Source organism: Camarhynchus parvulus, chromosome 4, assembly GCF_901933205.1.
Source record: "Camarhynchus parvulus chromosome 4, STF_HiC, whole genome shotgun sequence".
Lineage (NCBI taxonomy): Eukaryota > Metazoa > Chordata > Aves > Passeriformes > Thraupidae > Camarhynchus > Camarhynchus parvulus.
Window position 1 is genome coordinate 7,453,091 of NC_044574.1, and position 7,700 is coordinate 7,460,790.

Genomic DNA, 7,700 nt, shown 5'->3' on the forward strand with positions numbered 1-7,700 from the left:
ACCACTGAAGTATTAAAAAAACCTCTTGCAATGGCAGACATCTTTCTGAGACAGCTGTTCGATGCAGTTCCACAGGATTTGTTCCTTCCTCAGTTATCTGTGTTGTTGGTTGAAACTCAAAACTAAGGCTGAATAAGATGCCCTGCCCCATGTCTCCTTTGCACCCAACATGGATATTTCCCTCTTTTTCCTCAGCCAGTGCCTAACCAAGGCTGTTATAGCATGATGAGGTGCCAATCAAAGGCAAAACTGAGAAGATGCTAGATGGACATGGGAAACAACTTCTGCAGGCATTGCTTACAGCCCCTCAGGCAGGAGCAGCCCTGAGGGCAGATGAAGGTCCCTACCTGGCAGATGAGGAAGGGAGAAAAAAAGATCTTTCTGATTCTTTCGTTATTTCATATGTATAGGAGTAAACTAACAAGAAGACCTAAATGGTTTACTCCTAATGTTTATAGACGAGGTCAGCAATGCTGCCAGGACCTGGTAGTTGTGATGGGTTTGTGGAAATGTCTCCAGCTCTTGTCAGTGGTTGTTTGATTTTCAAACACTGCCAGAGATTGGGAAGTGTGAACATGCATGGGGCAGTCAGAGGGAGCTGGCACTGAGTCTCCAAGTGTTTGAGGTCAGGAGCAGAGCAAAAAGCCAAAACAGCAGCCTAACAACTCAATTGCTCAGTAGGATAAACCTGGTGAATTCAATGACAGCTGCCACATCCCTAATTTGCCCATATTGACAGGTTGCTTGTGTTGCCAATACTCTGAGCTACAGAAAATGGTGCCAGGGTCTTTACACAGCCAGGTCCCAGTTTTCTGACCAAGTTCTGCAACATTCCAGGATTCTCCCATCTACTGCAGAACTTCACTGGTGTCCCCAAAACACTGCTTGTGGTGAGATTTGTTTTGGAAGGGACACAGCAGGCCCACAGGTTGTTCATACAGTTATGAATTTAATCTCTTTTCTCAAAGACAACCTCAGATGGGTGAGTAGCACTCATCTCTTGCGATTTTGTTATTAAAGCATTTAGAAATGCAGGTGATAAAGATATGAGACACACTGAGAATAAAAAGATTACCCTTTTAGATCTAATCTGGAGAGTTAAGTCAAGGGGCAGCTCTATAAACTGGTGCAAATTAGGCGGGCTGTGTCAGCTGATTTACACAGGAGGGGGGTGAATGCAAAATTGCCTGATGCTTTTATTATGAGACCTTGTTGATATCTGAAATCCTGCTCCTGTCAGTACTGAGAAACTTCCTGCATATTCAAGTAAGAGTGTGGAAGGCACTACCTGAAGTGCTTTTGTAACTGGGTTGGAGTGGTTTAAAGCATGCCTGGCATGCAGTTACTCCTCTCTCAACACCGTGGTCCCAGCTGAGTGGTGGTAATTCACTATTCAGTTCCATACCGGGGAGGAGGGAAGGAAATTTTTTAGGCTGCCTAAATGCAGATTGAAAGCATGTTCTCTTATTTATAGCCAAACCAAGTGGGTATATTGAAGCATTTTGCAACCATTTTCTCTGCATTTAGAACAGATGCAAAAAACTGCATTAGGTAAGAAGCAATAGAATTGCTGTGCTACACAGAAATGTTTCTTAATTTAGGCGTTTGGATGCCAAATGCAAGTTAGAACTCACATTTTAGCTGTTTATTCAACATGAAAATTTGGATCTGAACTCTCAGCCAGGAACCTTGGAGTCTGAACAGATTGATTTATTGTTTATTAATTATTTAAATTAAAAACTAATTTAAAATTAATTATTTAAATTAAAAGCTGTAATGTTCATCAAGCAGTTGGATTGATTGCTGGAGAAGATCCAGACAACGTGGGCTGATGTGTATGTGCTGGGAAAATTACTGGACACCTGACACATGGAACCTGCATTGTCAATCCTACAGGATGAAAAATTTATGGAATCCATTGGTCAGGAATTCGAAATGGGAAGAAAAACCATCATAAAGTATGGTAAGTCAGTGGCTGATAATAATGTGACATTTTGGAATGTACCCTTTTTGATGTCAGTGGGACATCAGTTTGTGAAGATTAGGGAGAATCAGAGAAATTATTTGCAGAAAAGATGTAAAACTAACAGCTTGAAGTTCAAAGCAGCAAATAATCCTGTCCTGTCCCTACATGTAAAAAAAAAAGTAGTTAAAAGAGTAATATTTATTGCACTTTATAGTGAATCAACAATCCCCAGAACACTAAAAACAAGTGTCAGCCAGTACAGTAATTGCAGTTACAGAAATAACAAACAGAACTATACCCACAGCTATTTATAACTGAACTGCACTGGGCTTAGCTTAGAAAATAGTATCATTCTGTAAATGATATCACTCTCCACTAAGCAGAGCAGTGTGTCAGACCTGGAGTCCTTGCTCCAGTCTAACATCTGCTCAGGGAAAGCAGCACTTACTCCTGTTTTTATCACTGGGTGATGGGAATACAACTACAGCTGTATATATAACACTGTTTGATAAGCATATCACACATTGAAGGAGAAGAAATCATAAAGAGATCTAGAAGTTTGTCTGGAACAATGGTTCTTTTCCATAAATGATGTAACTCCCATTTTTCTGGCAATTGAAACAACGGCAGACACAGACAAGAAGAATAATCTGTACCTGCAGTTGAACAAGGAATGGGAACAAAATTCCCAGCTCTCAGATTCTCATAATAAACTTAGCATGGAAAATACATCAGAATAGATTGGGATGGGAAAGATTCCCAAAATTACAAGTTTTATCTTTCAATTCTGCTGTCCAAAACTTAATTGTCTATTCCACATTAGTTGTCTAGGCCGGCACCTTAATTATTACCTAGAAGAAAATGTTTCCATGGGGCATTTCATTCCACCTGTCTTGGATTCCTTAGGATCCAAGGCACACAAAAAATCACACAGGTGATAACAAGCACCATTCTCTGCCTTTCCAGGAGAGAAACCAGTCCGGGTTCCTGGTTACAGCTTGCTGTTTAAACACACAGGTACACACAACTATTTCCCAAGTGTTTTGAGAGACTGAGTGAAGGACAGAAGTATTTTTGAAATTGATGTTTCTGACATGTTCTTTTTGCCTTAGTCCCACTTTTATTTCCACACTGTAAAGATTATGTCCCTCTTAGTGAGCCATCAGTTGTGTCCTAGCCCCTGATTTTAAGCCTCACTGAAACCAAGGGGAATCTTGGTGTTAGTGGACACAGGCTCAGTTCAAAGACTCTTTCCCTCACATCTCCATTTAATTTTTAAGTGAATCAATTGCTGTAAATCTGATGACACATGTATCCTTATTAGACTGCCCTAGTTATCAGTACAGGTTCACTTTGTACCCCCTTGGGTTGCCAAACACAATCTGTTTGACTGATGTCAGGTCCATTTCTGTGCATGATCATTCTACCAGCAGTCAATACCAAGGTTTTTTAAGTTATTGACCAGACAGCTATTGGATGAGGCAGGGCCACATGGCCTACTGACCCAAAATACTGTAGCAAAAGTGGTGAAGATATGAAATCAATAACTTTATTGAAACAAGTATCTGAGCCGACACTTTCTGCAGAAGGATTAAACGAAAGGGCTGTGGTGGAAATCGTCAGGTTGTGCTTGGCTGATGCTGTAGGAATTCAGTCAGGCTGATGGGAATTCACACCTGAGGGGGGGAAGCAGAGAAGCAACATTTGGTCCAGCAGCAGGACCACAAAGCTGTGCAGTCCAGCCAAAGGCCACACACACACAGAGGTCTGAGGGACCAGGGTGCTCCTGGAATGACACTGCTGAGGACACTTTTTCTTCCCTGCTCCTTCAATGACTCCACCAGCTACACTGAGGGGCTGTCCCTGTGTGTTTGCAGTGGCTGAGGGGCACTGCCTGCCCTGGGCTGGCTTTCAGTGCTGATCATCAGTTTCCATCACTGACTTTGGGGAGGGGTTGTAGGTACTCAGTGATACCCAAGTTTTGGCAGCCCCTAGGGAGTTAGATGTGTACAGGTATATTCTGTATGCACCTATATTTGTCTTGCATTTGAAACTGTTTGCATGGCTTCACAAGGATGGAGAAACACTGCTAAACCCATACTCCATGCATAGGCACATGCTTTATTTATTTGGTTAGTGTTTCAGATTTCATGGGTATTTTAAACTAACTAGCATAGCCTTGTCATCATTAACATGTGCTCAGTGATTATGGTGCTTCTACAGTGTTGCTTTTCATCCTAAATGCTTGAGCAAAACCTCAGCCCTTTAGGTGAATCCAAGCATTTCTCAAAGCAGAAAATGTTGTTATCAGCACCAGTTAATACATGAAATCTTGCCATCACTTACCGTGGAGCCACAAGAAAAATAATTTAATAAAATAAGTTGCTTTATTTTCTCAAAAATAACATTTTGTGAAACGGTTGTGAAACACAGAGAAAAGAAAGAGTGAAGAAAAGCTCAATAAACAGCCATTTTATTACTGTTGCTAGAAATAAAATAAGGGTAAGGGAGACTTGGCTACTGTTTTATTGTAGCTGTGAATTCACTTCTTTCATTTAAGTGTCTGTCACATTAGTAGAAAAATACAGATCACTCTGAAGTGTGTACACTGGCAGTGACTATGCCCATTTTTCATTTTAAATAACTTTCAGCTATTTTTTCCTTTCCACAGTTGGAGGTGGCAGGCTGGTATAGGAAGGGGTGCAAAATAAAAGCAGCATTTTTTGTGGGCTTTGGGTGAGAATTTGGCACAAGTGGCTTTGCTCAGTTCCCTCTGTAATACATTCTCAGTTTAATTGAGGGAATTAAAAGAAAAGAATTAGCTTGAATATATGTGCTTTATTTAATACTGCCACAATATGTTAAACTGAATAACAAACCCAATTATTCCCAAATCACTTCTCACTATTAAATGTGTGTTTTGAGGACTGAAATGAATTAACTATGAAATCACTTTGCATCAGTGTTTTTGTATGTCAAACATTTCTCACTCTACCTCAATGCTGACATGATGGCTTTTAAGTCATCCCCAGCAGATATATGCAAGTCTAGCTGGATTAGCTGAGGATTGAAGCTACTTTAAAATGGGCTTGTGAAATAATTTTTAATAAAAAATATGATGTTTACACCATAAACAATACTAAGCTTTTATTTAATACGTGTATTTGGGAGATGGACTTGAAAAACAAAGGCCCAGTCCTAGGAGACATGTAAGAATTAGGATAGAAATTAACAGGAGTTAGGTTCCTCCAAAGCATGGTATGTGCTTCCTGCTCACATATGACATCCCTGTAGTATTTGCTGTTAAATTAGCCAGGTGTACTGGCAGCCCTGAAATCCCCTGGGCTGCACCCATGGGCAGCAGGGCAAGGGGAGGATTCTGCCCTCCTACATCCCTTTTGTGAGATCCCACCTGCAGAGCTAGGTTTAAATCAGGTATTAGGAAGAATTCTTACCTTGAGGGTGGTGAGGCACAGGAACTGGTTGCTCAGAGAAGTTGTGGGTACCCCATCCCTGGCAGTGTTCAAGGACAGCCTGGATGGGGCTTGGAGCAACCTGGGATAGTGGAAGGTGGCCCTGCACCTGGCAAGGAGTTGGGACTTGGGGGCCTTTAAACGTCCCTTCCAACCCAAACCCAAATTGCTCAAAAATCTGCCACATGTAATGAAAAGCAGCAGAGAATTACAAGAATGGGCTTCAAAGTTATGTTGAAATAGCAAAGGGCATCAATAATATTATGGTAGTGAATGTCCCTGTAATGAACCATCAGGGAGGGAACATGCAGCCATAGAATTTGTCTTATTGTGTAGAGACTCACCTTCATGAGATGTTTTACTGTAGCTTCTTCAGAGCTTGACTGTGAGCCGGTGTATCTTTTAACACACTCCAAATCTTCTTTCCATATTCTCTGTCTCTGTGTGGAAATATTTCTGTACTTCATTCCAATTCAGTAATAACAAGTCTGTGTTTCTTGGCTGGTTCTGGCTGTTACATTTCTTTGGATTTATGGGTTATATTGCTTTGGATTTACAGAAAAAAAAAGCTATGTTCTGGTGTTACAAATACACATGAAAGTGGTTTTCTAAAAGAGAGTCACCAGCTCTCAACCACATTCTTTAAAAATTCATCCTCTTTATTGTTTCAAAGCCATGAAAGCAAGGCAGTCATTAGAAGACTTTTAAATTTTTTTAGTCTTTTTTAATGGCAGTTTCTGCGAAAAATGGTCCCTGAACAAACAGACTTTAGGGCTTGATTAAAGCCTGTCTCTGAGAATGGCATCTGAGTTCTTCCTCAAAGTATTAGCTCCTTTCAAGGGTTACCAACCCTCTGTTGGAAGAAGAGCAGGGAATGTCAACCTTATTTCTGACCTGAGGTATTTGTGCCTCAGTTCCAGCTACTGGCCCAGGTTTTGTTTTTCTCCATTAGACTAAACAGATCTCTGGTATCTGACAGTTTTCCTTCAGCTTTACTTTCATGGCATATTTTATACAGAATTATTGTTTCTGAATACTATCTGCCTGTTTTCTACAGTAAGTTGGTGACAGAAACCCTGATGCTGTAGTATTGTTATAATAATGGGGATCTAATGGCACAGACCTCTCCAATTTACACCCATATACACATATACACTTTTTTTTTTCAAAGTCTTTATGACACTATGACTTTTTTTCCATGTCTATTTCTAAGTTTTTAGTGTCTTTGAGCCCAGATCATAGCCCTGCTCTTTGTCTTGTCCCCACTGTAGCTGCTGACACAATTTGGTTCAGAAGTTTGGTCTCAGCCCTCAAGGGGACTGAACTTTGTTGAAGGGCTATCTGAATGAAATTATTTATAATGAGCATGCCTGGCAATTAGGTAATGCTAACCACTGGCTGGGGGTGTGAAATGAATACATTATATTAAAAAAAGGGGAAGAAGTGGTGATGTTTGTGCAGCAGGCACCGTTTGCCGACCCACAGTATTTACATTCGGTACCTCTTTGGCTTAAATGTTTATACCTTACCAGATATTTTCTCAAGATTGAGAGACTGCCTGATATAATAGCAGGTAATCTGTACTGAACCTGAGAGTCAACTGATTACCAGGCTTGCCTGAATTACTATTTGCTATTACAGTATTTTAGGAACCTGTAATATCCACCATTACTTTCTCTTGTGAAAGTCCTTAGACTGACTTGCCATTGCCATTTTTCCCTCTCAGGCAAATAAATATCGTGGTGAATCCAATACAATCAGCAGAGTGTAACCAGAGTGTATGAATTTTTTTGCACAGATAATTAAAGCCCAATGTTCTCCACTGTAACAATTACAAGTACTTGAGAAAACAATGACAAGGTCATCCTGTGAATGCAGCCATCAATCAGGGAATTCGCTGCCTTAATAAAACAATAACTCACTTGTTTAGAAACCAACACACAGAGGAAGAGACAACAAAATTGTTTCCTTGGACATATGTTCCCTTAACCACATCAATGTGGAGCAATAGCACACAGAGCGTGTTTAGCTAATTAGGACCAATTTCTCCTATCTGCCCCAGGTACCTTAAGTTGTGACTAAATCTCTGTGTTGGAATAGAAAAGGCCACTTGGATTGTGTGTGCACATGTGGAAGAGTCTCTCTTTTCCTTTGGGAATGGTGTGGTGGCAGCACCCACAGCACACAGGTGACATGTAAATACAGATGTGACTCAGTTGTCCAGAATCACACAGCTGCACATATTTGATGCTCAGGCATGG